The 17,514-nt window shown below is 42.3% G+C and overlaps 1 pseudogene; it reads right to left on the reverse strand.

Moving 5' to 3' along the window:
* Window positions 1-6,667: 6,667 nt before the first annotated feature.
* On the reverse strand, window positions 6,668-11,592 carry LOC140932243 (uncharacterized; annotated as a pseudogene).
* Window positions 11,593-17,514: the final 5,922 nt, after the last annotated feature.

The raw sequence follows: 17,514 nt of genomic DNA on the forward strand, positions 1-17,514 counted from the left end.
GAATGGTGCATAGAGTGGTATATATTTACCCATTTATATGTCATTTGCAACGTTATAAAGTTCGGCGATGTGCTTCAATATGTTTCCAAAGGGGTTTTCTCCGTAATGCTTACGCCACATAAACTCCTGTAGGTAGCTTTCGAAGAGTTCTTTGGATGTTCCTGTACAGGGATAACTTCGCTTCACTCCCCACCATGTATTTTCGATGCCCTGTGTGTGGGCACCTGTGTCTGGGTCTACGAAGTTCAGGCTGTGGTTAACCGTGAGATGTTCGTAGCCCTCGTCTTTTAGGCAGTCATAAGATCTCCATAAGTCGCTCATCACACGTGTACCTGGCAATATTTGAGCGCGAATAATGGGCAAGAGAGTTTCTTTATCCCTACGCTCTACTGGGACAAGGAAGCAGGCCTTGGTTTTGCGGCAAAGGCCACCAAAAACCCACTTCCCTTCGATTTTGCGACCCTGGTGATACTTCATCTTTCCAAACTTAGACTCGTCAATCTCAACAGGTGTTCCAGGTCCGCCTATTGGCCCCGCATGATGATTCATGATTCTGTTGACATTGTTTCGTCGTCCAGTGAGGTTTCGTGCACTGCTTGAGTAGTGGTAAATTTGTGCACCCAAGTGTAAGTTAGGGCTAATACTTTTTCAATGGATAGCCTGTGTCCAGAAAACCATGACTTCTGGCGCATTGATGCTGCCCCATTGCAACCTCTCTTGAAGCATCGCCACTCGTACCCATCTCACGATGAAGCTCATCTAGTCCAGCTGAGTGCATTGTGGCACCCAGCTCTAGGACGTCATGAGCCATAGCCAATTGAAATACATGCAGGGAAACAGCGTTTCTGAAGTGTGCGTGCTTTGTATTGCCTGCATGGATGCATTATTTCCTGGATATGTTACAAGCAAAAGCCTGAATAATATACATGACTTCATGTTTCAGTTGTATTGTTATGTATATTTGAACTTGAACATGTAAAAAGATATCTTTCTTTTATCAGGTAAATCTCAACAAATCATCGTGATCTAGTGGTATGGTAGACAGACAGGAACACCAGAGCTAAAGATGAGCGTTGGTGCAGATGTCACTGACGGCCAAGGAAAAAGGGAAAAAGGAAACTGGGGGAGCACTGGAGAGAGTGGCGGGGGAAAGAAAGGGGGAATAAGAGATAGAGAGAGTTAAAAAAAAAAAGTAAAATCCTCTTTTATTAACGCAGTAAGTATTCATTACCGATGTATATATGCAATACTCTGGGGAATTTGCTATTGTCGTAGAAGACAATAGCAGGGATACATAATTAATGAGATTGAATGCATAATTAATGTATGGGGTTATCCGGAAATTTTTCCGAGATTCCTTTAATTCTTCATATTGCCTTCTCTTAGCACGGTTTTTGTCCAATAGTTTGTCTGTGTTCCTTCGAATCTTGTTTAGTACTATCCAAGCGTTACTATCATTCTCGTTGTTGCTTAACTCTTCAAGAGTCTGCTTCGCCGACTTGGTTGGAGGTACATCGGGCGAGCTTCTGGTACTAAACCTTTCATCACTTTTTCTTCGTACGACAGAAGGTGTATTACTGCTTTCCTAACTTTCTTTTCTTGACATTTTAGGGCGGAGAGAATAACGTTCTCGCACTACTCGAAAACACGTCCGCACATCGTGCGAGTGTCCCAGTCTCCAGATAAGGCTGCAACATATTTACGGAATTCCTGACTGCACCAAAACTCGTTTAATCGCAAACAACAGTTTTCAACCTTTGCCATTCTTCTTGGCATTTTACAGGGTCAATCACTGCAGGTGCATAGCTTCCTTTGTTTAAGTCCTGTCATTCCAGCTATGTGACTTGGGATGCCTACACAAATGGCACAATTGACCACTCCAGAAAACATCATAACATACCATAGTGCTCTTTTTTTGTCACCCCCAAATTTTGCATAGGCATTGTTGTCAGTTTCTCTTGGGGCCATTTTAAATCCCAAGAGAAACTGAAGACAATGCTTATGCACAATTTGGGGTGACAAACAAAGAGCATTACAGTATGTTATGGTGTTTTCTGGAGTGGTCAACTGCTTAATTTCTTTGCATCCATAATTGACCAAGTCCTCTGTGTTTAGAAAGCTGATTGGCGTCATAGCTAGTACACTGTAAGAATAAAGGAGATCTTGGCCATCTTCTGGGAATCTGCAATCAATAAGTGATTTGATATTAGCTGCATGAAATATGAAGTAGAAGAAGATAATTCACTGGATATAAGGTGATCAACATCCAGATGTGTAAAGTTCATGTTGGAATGAAAGAAAACCTTGCTTTGATGTTAGCAACCAATGAATCAACGACTTGAACCAGGTCACAGTTTAAACTGTGGGCAGAAGTTTACAATGGCAAGGAGAGTGGAAAGCTTTATGCGATTTTCATGGTGGGAAAGTCTTTCTTGTCTCCGGCATACAGAAGTGTTGAAGTTCAGTGTGGGAGGGAATTGCATCACATCGTTCATTCCTTGAGATGTGTTGGCTTTGTCCCATGAGTAATGGTATCAAACTCTGTTTATTGATTGGCTGGTAGGTCCTTTCGTCTACGAGGCTGATGGTCTCGGTTGGAGAGGACCGTATGCCGTGTCATGATGAAAGATAGTGTCAACAAATGGCATCTGATTGTTCAGAGTCAAATTGAGTTGCATCTCGACAATGCACAGTAGCATTTCGTTTGAGTATGATTGACCGGGTAAAGGTAGTGCTTAATGCAAGTGTTATTGACAGTGACCGACGTTGTGCCAACCTGTGCGGTAGTCGTCTTCAGAGTCAAAGTGAGTGCTATCACGTCAATTAATTGTGTTAAACTGTGGTGACTCGCTGTTCACGATGTTCACGACACAGTCAGTCTGTAGAATCAGGTGAAAGAGCTAATGTAAAGGCACTCTTGATGAAAAAAGAAGACAGTTTCTTTGAAACAATGACTGAAGTAGCATGTGCAACACAACTGGGGCGATCCGGATGATCATATGGAAACCAGGCTTAACGCTGATGCTGAAAGTTAATTGAGCATCGATTGAAATTATCCTTTAAAGTCTCGAAGTCTTGCAAGAAAGCTTTCCATTTAGCAAATGCAAAAGCCACAGCTCCCCCGTTCCACCCTTCTCCCTAGCGGCTTCCTCTTGGTTATGCTTTGGATTTTAGAATTTTCCCCTGTAAAGCTGGCCGTAAAACTAATCTAGATTTTTTTTAGCAGCTTGAATTCCCCAGCACTAGGTACTGGTTTCATTCCTTCCAATTGGGGCTTACTGATGATCACAGAGAGGGATGCTTGCCGCCAACGCCGTAGCTAGCTTAGTTGCTATTTGCAGGAATGGAAGTGTTAATCTCGAAGCTTGGAATATCGCTCGGGTGTCAGTTGAATTAATAATATTAACATAGCAAGCGACGTATCGGAAAGAAACGGTGCTTGTTAACAAAGTAAATACAATTTTGGCATTCAATGACCGAACGGCCGCAGCCGTCGCTTTTTCTTGCCGACAAATAAAACTTTTGAAGGCATTTGTTTAGCTCTTGCGCGAAATTTTTTCAAAAGAAATTGTGAATTCTTTTTGTATTTAAAATCATTCTGTAAAAGAGATTAAATTTTGTTTTAAGCTTATTTATGAACGAGTCAACTAAATAAAGTAATGCAAGACTTAAGATTGATTTGCATTTTGTAAACAAAAACCATTTTCACCGGTTTCATCTATAAATTCAAGTCACAGACAAAGCTTTACCTTTTAAAACTTCCAAACCGGACTTCGTCACCTTCATCGTGTATTTTGGGAACAGCTTGTTTGACTATTTGTGAAGTGTCTTTGTTTGTTACTGAAGGATACCCGGAAGGCATTTTACTCGCAACTTAGCGAGTTTGGGGTCGCTCACCCGAAGGAAGCGGAGGTGAATCAGCACAGGATATCCACTGATTGAGTAGTCAATCAGCGCACGAAAAACGCTATCCACTGTTTTAGTTCTATACTATAGTACTTTAGTTATACTAAAGCCAGTTACACTTTGCTCGCTACTGTATTTTTGTCGTTGGTTTTCGGCATAGTTTTGCATCGGCTCCTAAGTTTAACCTTGTTGGCCAAAGAATGGCGTCAGTAATATTTAAGCGCATTTGCTGGTCATAAACTACAATGCTACAGCTGTTCATTGGCTCGCACACAAAGCCCCATTGCTAAGATAGATAAATATTGGAAACCTAGGAGAGCTAGAAAATTTGGTTATTACAAAGCGTGCACCCGTCCGTACACACATGATGTAAGCAGATGCAAAATGTCAGGTTATCATGTTGACGGGAAAATGTTTGGCCACCCGCGTCTTGTGAAGCAAAGACAACTTAAGAGTCAATAAAGACGAAAACAGAAAGCGGAAAATGTTTCTGTATCCGTGTTATCTAAAGTATGACTAAGTTTAGATTAACTGTCATCATGACCACAAATTTGGAGTATGGAGAAAGACAAAGACAGAGAAAAAGAGAAACTAGAGCGACAGGCAAGTGAAGCTCAACGAGAACGTTTGAACGTTTAATACTACACACAAGGAATGTGCTTCTCAGCCCTGCGAAAAGCTGCAGTAAAAGCTGATTTCTACTTCTATCTTAGGACGTTTCCATGATTCAAGTGTCGGGAAATGCATTTAGCCTAAATATGGGCAACGTTTCTGCTATTTATTTTAGGCACGATAGTCGTTAACGTCCAAATAGACAACCAAAAAGGGATTGCAATGCTACTGATATAAGGCCTATAAAAGGAGCTTACCTCTTATGGTGTCTTCGGTGGTGAAAAGAGACAATCTTGCTACTGGGACCAAAATGACAATCATCGGTATCAAACCCTTCAAAAGATTCGTTGTCCAAATCAGCAAACAATTCGTTAATGAAGGAATCATTGACATTGTTTGCCCTATGATCGTAGTCGGGCTCGGAAAATTCGTATGGATCCATCAACACTACTACAGTTGTCACTTGAATTGTAATCTGCTGCTTTTGCCAGAGAGTTTTAATTCATTCAATAATATAAGGAAATTAACCAGCTTTTTTCGGTCTTTTGTGTCATTGCTTTTCATATGCTCTTTTCAAGTAGGCCGCGTAAGGCACCGTGTATCACTGATTCCCGCTAATAAATTCCCGCTCTTATTACACTTCTGTTTTTACGCATCTATTCGTGAAATAAACGTTCACTTACTGCTTCCTTTTGTTTGGATCGTTGGATATCATTAGTCTTAAAAATGACACTGCATTGACAATACAGATTCCCACCCGGGGGATTGTAAAATTGAGTACTGTCGAAAGAATTTAGAGCAAAAAACTGTGAATGAAACATGCATGTTAGACTGTTGTACTCAAACTTTATTGAGGTGACAGCTGACTCCGCACAAACACTTCTTCAGAAGGACACGTTATCGATAGAATCTTCGATTTAAGTAAGTTTACTTCAACCCATTGTTTGCTTTCCGGTCAGTTATTGCTGCGGAGCGACCGAAGGGAGCGAGCAGCAACATAATCAGGATTTAAAGGAAATATATAAGGGGCGACGAATTCTCGAATTCATCACTTTTTACCACAATGCATTGCATTTAACCACACTTTTTACCACAATGCATTGCATTTAACCAGAGTGCATTGCGCCACAAACAACTCAAATAAAAATACGGGGAAGTTCGGTGGGTGAGAGAGTGCATCGTTCACTGCTCAGACTTAGAGTTTTCTTTGTGGCAAATTTTCTGCAGCACGGTTAGAGGTCTTACTAAATTTTAAGACACGCAGGAGTCTTTTAGATGAGTACGATGGTTAACTTGGGGATTGGATTTCAATTCAAGAGCCTTTGACTTGTCCAGGTGTTAAACCTGATGAGAAGATGAGCATTTGCTCTTCGACTCTGCAACAAGGGGGCATATACAAATTCCAGCTTGCTAGAAGGTGATGTGAAAAAGAGAAAATGTCATGCAGTGCTATTCTTAAGAAACTGTTTGAGCCGAAAGTGGATGTGATTTTGACCATTCGCTTTGAAATAACAGCGGAAATCGAGATAACAAAACATATGTTTTGTGTCCTACTTTGCAGACGAGGACGTGTATTGGTGTTTTGAAAAGCATAATTATGTTTTTTCTTTCATTCATTGCCATGGAATATGCGTTTACATTGTTTTTTCACAGTTAATAGCTCGGTTAATGCGACTGGCGATCATCTTGCCGGCGGAAGTTTCATGGATAAGGGTCATTCCTTAAACACCAGCTAGATAATCGGTTATCATAGAAAAAGGAGACTAGAAAACTGAGCCAGGTTATTTGAAAGCTGATTTCTGCTCATCTCGATTTGTTTTCTCTAGACTTTTTCTCTTAACGTTTCTAGCCATCTCATGTGACTACATGAGATTAAAACAACTGGTCAAAACACATAACTGGAAAACCTCACTGAAAAGTTACATAACAGAGATGAAAATTTGCTCTTATCCAGGATTAGCTCTTGAGTGCTTTGAACAACCTGGCAGAGCTGTCCTGATGTAACAAAATTCCTAGTCATATGGTAATATTGGTGGACATAAATTAACAGGAGCTGCACAAACTCGGATGACACAGTCAATGACTGGTGGGGTATTCTGACTGGATACGAGAAAATCAGTTGGAAGAGTACCTTCAAGGATGATATATTTCATATGCTAACATTCGCAATCCCTCTAGTTTTTTCAACATCTACTGGGTCCAATTGACTTTTTCCTTTAGTTAATGCTGGAATTACCAGTCGTACCTCTCTCATGCCCACACTCTCTGCCACCGTGAAGCCCCTGTCTGCCATGACTACATCCCTTGGCACAAGCTCGTCCAAACATCTACAGTTTTCTGTTAAAAACTTATCGGAGGTGCGCCCTCCCCATGATTCAGTAGGGCCAGGCGAACGTCCATCCCCGTAATCCAACACGAAAAAATCCTTGAAATGGTGGTGACGTTCACCCCCAAATCGAAATGCAAGTTCTTGAAAGGGCATATTAAGTCTCAATTTCATCAGTACTAACACAAATTCCTGGAAATTATTCAGTGTTGTGGACCGTCAAGGAACATGAGGTGCCACATGCTGGAGGGTTGTAATTAGGATTTCTTTGGTGGGTAAACCGGTGTAAAAGTGATTTTTGTGGTCTGTATCGAAGAAATCAATGTCTGGGGGTGAATAACGATTCGGTCTCTAGAATAAATAATCAAACTCTTCTGTTTGGGTTTCTTCATCAAGCATTGTTGCCTGTTCAGTTTCCGTGGCATCTTGCCCTATTACTTTGTTATCAAATTCTTCCGTCTGGGTTTCTGCATCAACAAGTGTTGCCTGTTCAGTTTTTGTGCCATCTTGCAATGTCGGTCGTTTCGCAAACGTGTAGAAGTCAGTTCGCAAACGTTTAGAAGTCAACATGCAAACATTAGCAACATTCATATGTGTAGAAGCCAGTTCAGTTCAGATTTCCGATGTCAACATTTGAGCATACAAACAAACTCTCAAGCCTAGTCTTGTAGTTGATTTCGCTCTATCACAGCGTTTGTGTGTTGCATGTACAATAGCTGTAATCCGCAAATCAATCTACCGATATGAAACAGGTCTTACTGTTGTTGTGTTCTATCAGGAAGCTTTTCTCTTTGAAGGAAGGTCCACAACTTCCAAGAGACCTGATAAAAACGCCTCCATCTTCAGATGAAATATTAACGTGGTTGCTAAGTGACGTACGTTGAATGTCTCAATGTCCTTCACTTCCCATTTCTGGTTCCGGTAGTGACTCTGGTTTGGCTACAGGAATTTTTCAATGAAGTTGTTGTAATACACAAACATATTTATTGCTTACAATTAACACGAATTACATTCAGGAACGCGTGGGCTGTCCGAGTGACGCCCGCCCCAATAAAGACAATTTCAAATTCTGTGCAAAAAAAAACAAGTGCCATCAACTACCATTAACTTAACCGATTCATTTAAATTAAAATATACCTTATTACATGCGGGGACGTGTGGGCGATCAGAGTGATACCCGCCCCTATAAAGACAATTTCAAATACTTATATGTAGCTACTTTTAACAAAACCAATATAATGGTAGTAATATGGCTACCCTAACGTTCAGTACTTTTGACTAAACCACTAATAAACATTTTTCAAATTTTTCTGTGCACATCAACTACTATCAACTTAACCAATACACTTAAATTAAAATATACCTTATTACATGCGGGGACGTGTGGGCGATCAGAGTGATACCTGCCCCTATGAGATAATTTCAAGTACTTCTGCGTAACTACTTTTAACGGCTGGGCTGTTTAGATGTGTACAGACCTTGAGGAGCTGTGAGGCGGTCTTCTGCTGCTTGTCATACTGCTCCCAGTATTCAAACAACTTGGCTTGTAGATGTCTGTAAGTTTTACGCTGCATGCGCTTCAATTTCCTCTCGGAGACCAGCCTAATGGTGAGAGCTGTGAGTTTCGCCTCCCTGTCCAGTAGCTCAATCAGATAATATAAAGGCAGGTTGCATTTCCCACCAGCTCTGCGATTTAGGGCGTTATGCCAACCTTCTATGTCGTTGTTGGTACGAATTGATTGTTTGTAGACGCTCCTGTCCTGTGGTGTAAAGACGGGGTTCTCGATCCACTGGCCTTTCATGTAGTCGACGAGATCCAAAAGGGGCTGTGCTTGGGTCTGTACACTCAGTCGAACGAACATCGGTGCGATCTCGTGAAACGGCAAGACGGGAAGGGCCATCAGCTTCTCGATGTATCTGAATACACTGTCGTCTCTGGAGTAAGCCGATTGAAGTCTTAGCTCTTGTACCTTTGAAAAATAAAAAATTAACATCGCTTATTAATTTAGGCATAGTCACAAGCGAGTAGATTCATCTACTAATACGCATCAGTTTGGTGAGTCATTTTAAATTGTGTAATCTTTTTTTATTTGTTACTCGGACGGCCCACACGTAACAAGCGAGTAGATGCATGTAATAATACACGTCAGTTTTGGTGAGTCATTTTAAATTGTTACTCGGACAGCCCACACGTAGCAAGCGAGTAGATTCATGTAATAATACACGTCAGTTTTGGTGAGTCATTTTAAATTGTTACTCGGATAGCCCACACGTAACAAGCGAGTAGATTCATGTAATAATACGCGTCAGTTTGGTAAGTCATTTTAAATTGTGTAATAAGCCTACTTGTCGTTAGTCCCCTTGCATTTGTAATCTATTTAATTTGTTTTCTTTTACTAACCTTTCTCCACACTGCTTGTGTCCAGTGAAAGACACAACCTTGTATCTTTACTGCAGGCAGGATTGATCTAAACGCAAGCCACAAGGCCTTTTCAAAATCAAGGGTAACCCGTTGGACGGCTGGTTCACTCGGCAGCAAGTCAATGAGCGTCCTCAATACCTGTTGAAACGACAAAGTAGAGATGCGTATAAGTGAGACGTGACATCAAGATTGCCTCAGTGAGAATTAAACATTTATATGTGATTCAAAAGGAACTGCTCTACCTTTATTAGATAAGCATACGTTCACTTCACATTATTAGATACTAAAATTTCTATTACCTTCTTATGGTCTTTTCCTTTCTTGTTTGACATAAGGGCAAGTGCAATCGGCGCACTCGCCAGATCTAACAAAGGCGTTGATGGTTACAAGCTGTTTGAAGGGATGCCGTACTAGCTTGAAGGTGCCATCGACGTACCAGGACTTTGCTATGGCCAAAGTCTGCAGCTGCTTTGGTCTGGCAAATATGAGATGCCGTCGGTTCTTCACTATTACATCCGTCTGGTAGAATCCTTGGCGAATACATTCTTCTATCAGCTCGAAGTTCAGGTCCTTCGGGTCTTCAGGTCGTAAACTTTGGCGCAGGCGGTTGGCAGCCCTTGCTATGTTCTCGGGTTTGGGAAGGGCTGGGCACAGGGCTTCTGTCAATTGATCCAACAGGACCTAAAACATAAGAACAGATCAATGGAGTTACAGTTAAACTAGGTTCTTATTTTAGGCATGGTTATCATCTAAACTGTATTCGAGAGAACTATTTTTAATTGATATAATTTATGTCATGCGGCGTACGGGGTTATATTCACAAGTTCTTTGGGTCAAAACACATGAACAAGCGAGTGAGGATTTTTGATGCAAACAACGAGTGAATAAAACCCTGTAAAAAGGGTTGTAATTACCTCATTCACTATCGCCGAAGCTGGCTTGAGCTTGTTCTCCAGCACCTTGGTTTTAACCGTAGGTACGATCTTTCTCGCAGTTGCAGCGCCAACTTCCGCCGAGTGGTTATGGGAATTCTTCCCCGCTTGGAATGTTCCATCCCTTTCTGCTACCGAGGCCTTACAGGGGTTGCCTTTTGGATGGACCATGCACTGCCAATAAGTAGCGTAGGATCTCTTGGCATTTATGTTATAAGTAAATCCAACGCTATCGACTAGCATGGCTCTCCCGCGTTTGGTTCCCTCTTCCACTAGATAGTAAGTAACTGAGGCTCAGTGTTTGGCAGTGACGTCGCGGCTTGGGAGTGGCTCAGCAATTGAAGACTCGGTGAGGCCATTATTATCTGTGGAATAAACTTCAAAAATCACAATAACTATAAAAAAAGAAACCGAAAAGAGTGATTGTGATTAACTATTGCTTTCTCGTCTCAACTCAATCACTTATTTTAACAATAACGTCGCGGATTGCGAGAACTTGACGGATTTTAAGAGAAAAGACAGACTAACTGATTAATCATAATAATTCACTATGGAAACACCAAGTACAAGAAAAAAGAAAAGAAACTTACGGTTGTCCTCCAAGCTCTCTCGGCTATCGTATTCCGCTGTTGATCGCTGGGACGGTGTATCAAGTGACGGTGGAATGTCAAAGTCATCGAGTCTTGTACTCTCAGCAATGGGTATGGAATCATCATCAGCACAGTAAATGCATGTCCAAACGATCTCCTTTCCTGGTTGCACTGCTGCCCTGTAGTCTTCCCTTGTGATGCCTATCTGGCATCGCCGGTGTTGCCACCTGTATGGTGGCCGAGGACTGCCACTCAGTTTTCAGGGCATTAATTCCTTTTTAATTGATTAAAAATGCAAAACATAATGAACATCTAATGAAAATCAAATATCAACGCAATTTAATGTAAAACAAAAAGCTCGATTCAAATAACCTGAGATTAGAATTAAGTGTATTTTAAAGAAGAATGCATACAGAATCTAACTTTACATTAAAGTCAATTAAAACCGAACAAATCATGACACAAGGAGGTGAGTTAAAATGAAGTAAAATTGAAAATCAAATACAAATGCAAATCAAAGTAAAACACGATCCAAATTAGCTCAAATTTAAAATTGATTACATTGTAAAACGAGAATGCACTACGGAATCTAAGTTGGAGTTAAAGTGGATTGCAATTGAATTCAACTTGAAAAGAGAATGCGAAACAAAGCTAGTGGCAGTGCTCCGCCATGAGAAAATCTACTTTACTTTGAAAGTAAATTCAAATTCTTCGCGTGGCCAAGTCCTGCCACTGCCAAACCAGCGCCCAGGCCTCCCAGCTAAATTACTTCCATAAACCCATGCGCATGTAATTTGTTGCCATGGTTCTTGTCAAGATGGCAGAGTGGTGGAGGTATGCGGCAGTGCAAAAGGCAAAGAGAAAAGGCAAGAAAACAGGAGAGGAGAGCGCAGTTTCTGAAGAGATTGTTGTACAGCGTGTAGTGAACTAAGGAAGACGTTTGCCGGAAAAATCAGGCTTTAATCACCAAATCTCATTCTATGCAACATGGCGGTAAAACTACAACCACAAGGATTGCAGGCTCTTATATAAGGACAAATCTCACTACATATACACTACACGAATTATCACAAAACTCGCAGTTCGAATGTTCCTAGTTCATAGCTCAGTTCGCAATGTCATTTACCACATTCACCCTGTCCTTAAAGATTGAGTCTAACTACTGGACGACGAATTCGTTGGGAGCGACGAACAGGTGCAGGTTCCACATTCCGTGCAGGTGTAAGTTGAGGTTCAGGTGGAGGTTCAGGCGCAGACGATGGTTCTGCATCAAGCGAAACACCCACAGATGTGTCAACTGGCAAGTTCTCTGCTTCCACGGGAATACATTCTGATGCTGGCTGGGTCTCAACAACTTGGCCCTTCGGCGCAAGGTGCTTCGTGGCTACTGTTGTCTCCCTACCATCAGGATAACGCACATGCGCGTAGTGAGGGTTTGCTTGGAGTAGTTCCACCTCTTCCACCAGAGGGTCCATCTTGCTTGTGCGTACCTGACGTTTCATGTACAGTGGCCCAGGTGTCACTAGCCAGGTAGGAATGGAGACGCCAGCAGACGATCGGCGTGAGAAACCAAAGAATCGCTCATGTGGAGTTTCATTGGTAGCAGTACACAAAAGAGAGCGGACGGAGTGTAGCACATCCGGGAGGACATCTTGCCAGTTCCTGAGAGGTAGGTTCTTGGATTTCAAACTCATAGTAACTGCTTTCCATATCACACCATTGCATCTCTCCGCTTGACCATTTCCTTCTGGGTTGTAACTGGTAGTTCGACTTGAAGCCACCCCTTTCGAAGTCAGGAATTCGCGCAACTCTCTGCTCATAAATGAAGCTTCGCGGTCTTAATGGACATATGCTGGCATTCCAACAAGTGAGAACAGCGATGTAAGGCACTTAATAACTGTGTTCGTAGACACATCAGGGCATGGGAAAACAAACAGGAACCTGGAGTACTCATCAACAACCATAAGGAAGTACTTGTTTCCGTTATTAGTGGGAAGGGGGCCTTTGAAATCGATGTTGATTCTCTCGAATGGCTGAGTGGCTTTGATAAGGGGAACCTTCTCTGGGCGATGGAACTGAGGTCTGCATTCACAGCATACAGGGCACCGGCTTGTCATCTTCTTAATCTCCTCAAGGGAGTAAGGTAAGTTCTTGGTTCTCACAAAGTGATTTAGTCTGGTGATGCCTGGATGGCAGAGAGCCTCATGAAGCTTGAAGAGAGAATCTTCAGTGGCCATGGCACACATAGCCCTGGATAGTGTATCTGCTGGGACATTATCTCTACCTGGCCGATAGACGATATCAAAGCTGAAGAAGGAGAGTTCCAGTCTCCAACGCAGGAATTTCTCGTTCTTTATCTTCCCTCGGTGTTGCTTGTCGAACATGTAAGAAACTGATTTCTGGTCAGTTTTCAGGATGAAGTGCCTTCCAGCAAGGAAATGTCTCCAATGCCTCACCGTTTCTATTATGGCCTGGGCCTCCTTCTCTATGGATGCATGCTTCAGTTCACTGCCTTGAAGAGTTCATGAGAAGAAGGCAACAGGTTTTCCATTCTGGTTAAGAGTGGCCGCTAATGCTACCTCGGAAGCATCGGTTTCAACCTCAAAGGGAATAGTCTTGTCAATAGCAGTGACAACAGCGTCTTCTATCGTCTTCTTGAGGCTCTCGAATGCTTCAACAGCTGGTGGGGGCAAAGGGAATGTCTTGCAAGAGGCAATTGGCTTGATTCGATCCGAGAACTTTGGGATCCATTGTGAATTATAGGAGAATAATCCGAGACACCTGCTCATGGACCTTGGGTCGTGTGGAATGGGGAGTTCTCGAAGGGGTCGTAAACGATCAGGATCTGGCCGTATGGTACCCTCTTCGATGATGTATCCAAAGATGGGAAGGCACCGGGTTGAGAAAATACACTTTTCAGTCTTATAACAGAGGTTCTTGCATTTAGCAGCTTCAAGGAACTGTTTCAAGTTAGCGTCATGATCCTCTTGGTCCTTGCCGCAAATAGTAACGTTGTCAAGGTAGGGGAAGCTCGCCTCAAGACCATTCTCATCTACAAACTTCATCATCTCTCTCTGAAAACAGGCTACTCCATTGGTGACCCCAAAGGGCAGGCGAGTGAACTGATAGAGGTTGCCTCGAGCTTCAAAGGCTGTGTAAAGCTTGTCTTCTTCCTTGAGCGGCACTTGATGATACGCACTTCGAAGATCAATGGTGCTGAAGACTCTGTACTGGGTGATCTTGTTGACCATGTCGGTTATTCTGGGCAATGGGAAAGCATCTAGAAGTGTGAATCGGTTAATTGTTTGTGAGTAGTCGATTGCTAGCCTCTTCCTGTGATTTTCATCCTTAGTCACAACGACCTGAGCACGCCATGGTGAAAGGCTCGGCTCTATGATGCCTTCTTTGAGTAGTCGTTTCACTTCTTCATCAATAAAGGCGGAATCCCGACTATATCTTCGAGACTTCGAGGCAATTGGATGGCAGTTTGCCGCCAGATTCACAAACGGGTCAGGTGGATCTATATTCAACGTGCTAAAACCACAGATGGCCAAAGCTGGTTCGGAGCCCCCGTAATGGAAAGTGACACTCGAATGCTGGGATTGGAAATCAAGACCAAGGATTAGGTCAGCACAAAGTCCAGGCAAGACGGACAGACGGTAACCTGCATATTCACGTCCTTGGTAGGTGAGGTTAGCGGTACACGTACCATTGATACTGACTGTACTAGACACCGAGGTAGCCATGGATACTGTACCAGATGAAGGATGAATGGTGAGAGCGGCCTTCTCCACCAACCTTGGATGAATAAAACTTTCAGTGCTGCCACTGTCAAATAGGGCTTTGACTTCCAAACCTTCGACAGTAACAGTTCCCAAAGACTTTGACAGGGATTCAGGGGCACCCACTGTGGCAAGTGTGGGAGACCAGGCTGCAGCCGAAACTTTGTTCTTGCTGATCTTCTTCGAACGGCAAACTTTTGCAAAATGGCCCTTTTTCTGACATTTAGAGCAAACTGCATCTCGGGCAGGACATCTTGAACGAGGGTGGTTACTGTTTCCACAGAAGAAACAAGTAGAGGCATCTGATCCTACTGCAGCTAGTGTGCCAGAATCTATCTGCTCCTGATCCTCCGTAGCGGTGAGTGGAACTGCTGCATTTACAGACAAAGGAGGACTAGCGTAGGATTCGGAATTACGCATAGCCAACTCTAGAGACCGAGCTTGATCAAACATAGTCTTTAAATCTAGCGTATTGTTCTCCAATAACCTCTGGCGTATCGAAGGTGAACGTAGCCCAGTAATGAAAGCGTCCCGGATGCTTTCCTCGCGGTATTTAGAGGCAGTAACACTTTGGAAATTGCAATCCTTGCTAAGTGTCTTCAGAGATTGAAGAAATTCATCCAGCGTTTCGTGAGGTTGTTGGCACCTCGTCGCAAGTAAATGGCGGGCAAATATTTCATTCCGAGGCTTCACAAAAAGTGCTTGTAATATTCTCACCGCTGCTTCATACTCTGTGCACTCCTCGATGTGTTGAAAACTTGAGGGAGACACAAAGTTCGCCAATACCGAAAGCTTATCGAGGTCATCCTGCGGTAGGACAGCCAAGAAGTTATCGAACGTTCATTTCCAATGTAGCCATTCTTTCGAAGCTTCGCCACTGTTAAGGTCCGTTTCCAAGCGCTCCGGTCTGAGTACTTTGTCCATTGAGATTTGGTGATTAAAGCCTGATTTTTCCGGCAAACGTCTTTCTTAGTTCACTACAATTTAATCACCAAATCTCATTCTATGCAACATGGCAGTAAAACTACAACCACGAGGATTGCAGGCTCTTATATGAGGGCAAATCTCACTACATATACACTACACAAATTATCACAAAACTCGCAGTTCGAATGTTCCTAGTTCATAGCTCAGTTCCCAATGTCATTTACCACACAGCGCATGAGTTCAGACGTTTCTGGAAAACAGCAAAAATATACGAGAATCCGGCCCCAGGAGTACTTGCCCTTTGAGCACGAAGAGTTGAGTATAGCGAACATCAAGGACGCCTGTATGAAATACTTCAGCCCTCAGATCGAGAAAGATTTTATTTGCGACGTGCTGGCTGGCGTGTGCAGGCCATCTTGCAAAAAGATGGCCCACATTCCAAACAGAAAAGTTTTTTTATGTGCAATTCATAAAACCCGAAGGAGAGGTTCTTTCTGACGAGGAAGGATCGCCGTAGTGCAAAAAGGTGAGAAATCACGAGGATAAGATTTTCGCACATTTATTATTATGCATGCAGATATCTCATACTACAGTGAAACCTCTATTAAGCAGAGCCCTAATTAAGTGGACACCCTCTATTGAGCGGACACCAAGCCGGGTTCCGAAGTGAACGTCGGATAATTTCCCTTTATAACGAACCCCTATTTAGCGGACACCGGCTCTATTAAGCGGACCTGCACACTAAAAAAAGTTGTATTGGGCTAATTTCTATTGTTAAAAACCTTTTTAAGCGGACACTGGACTGAATTGACAATAGTAGTGTTGGATTACGTCCTTGAAATACGTACTGAAGTCAGTTAATGTCTTTGCATTTACAAACAAATTAAAGTTGGTAACTGAAAGGTAATGAACTTGAACTCTGGATAGCTTCTTTAACAACATGGAAATTTGTCACTGTACAGAGTAACCATTGAATGTTGATCGCTAACAAACATTGTGCAATTTTTACAACCTCTATTAAGCGGACACTTGGGAAGGTCCCGAAGGTGTCCGCTTAATAGAGGTTTCACTGTTTTTCACACAAATATTATATGTGAATAGAGTAGAAACATGTATGCACAATTCATGTATGGGGCTGTATGGAAACCTTAGTTACCATCATGAGTATTATTTGGTTTATTTGCTCTTTGAATTTACAAATTCTAGGGTTTAGTGTTATGCACTCAAGACTTTCTAGATATTTTACATTTTTGGTTAAGTACATTAAAAACCAAATGTAAGACCTCAGGCTTGGGATCCCATAGAAAGACAGCACATAAGTTTAAATGAACGAGAAGTTGAGTGATGTGCCTTTAGAGTTGTTAACGTTAGCTCCAATATTTCTTGACGTGTTTCAGTGTCACTTGCATGCATCATTCGCAGTGGGTGTATGTCACCCAGTTAACCCAATTTCGGTCTTCCAAAACGTGCCACTTTCCATACCCGTTTTCAGACCTGGCTTGTGAATGTTGTGCCCAATTTTTGAACCCAGCACATTGTCCAAGTGAACCCACCATACTGTTTTTGAAAGCTTTTTTTTCATTAGTTAGTCGTATTTGACACTGAATGTTCTTACCCATTTGGAGCTGACAAATCAAAATAATATGTCCAAACATTCTCTTGGGTAAAATTCTCTAGAAAATGATACCCTATTTCAGACCATAATGGGGATAAGTTTGCTTCAGTTGATTTCTAGCTTACAGGCTAATGTTTGGCTCAGTGTCTTCATTTTGTCTAAATTTGATCTGACTTCTTTACTGTCTTTTAGCCAGTCCGTCTTTGTACTCTATGGGTATTCTTTTTGATACATGTATGGCTACAAATTCTTCCCCTTGTAATCTTTGTTGTACATAAGTAGTTTTGTTTTTAATTTTTGGATCTGTTCCACAGCCAAAGAAAGCACGACCATCCAAGAGGACAAATACACAATCCCTGCCAGCCACCAAAGCCCAAGTAAAGCCTTCCCAAAGAGTCTGTC

Source organism: Porites lutea, chromosome 3, assembly GCF_958299795.1.
Source record: "Porites lutea chromosome 3, jaPorLute2.1, whole genome shotgun sequence".
Lineage (NCBI taxonomy): Eukaryota > Metazoa > Cnidaria > Anthozoa > Scleractinia > Poritidae > Porites > Porites lutea.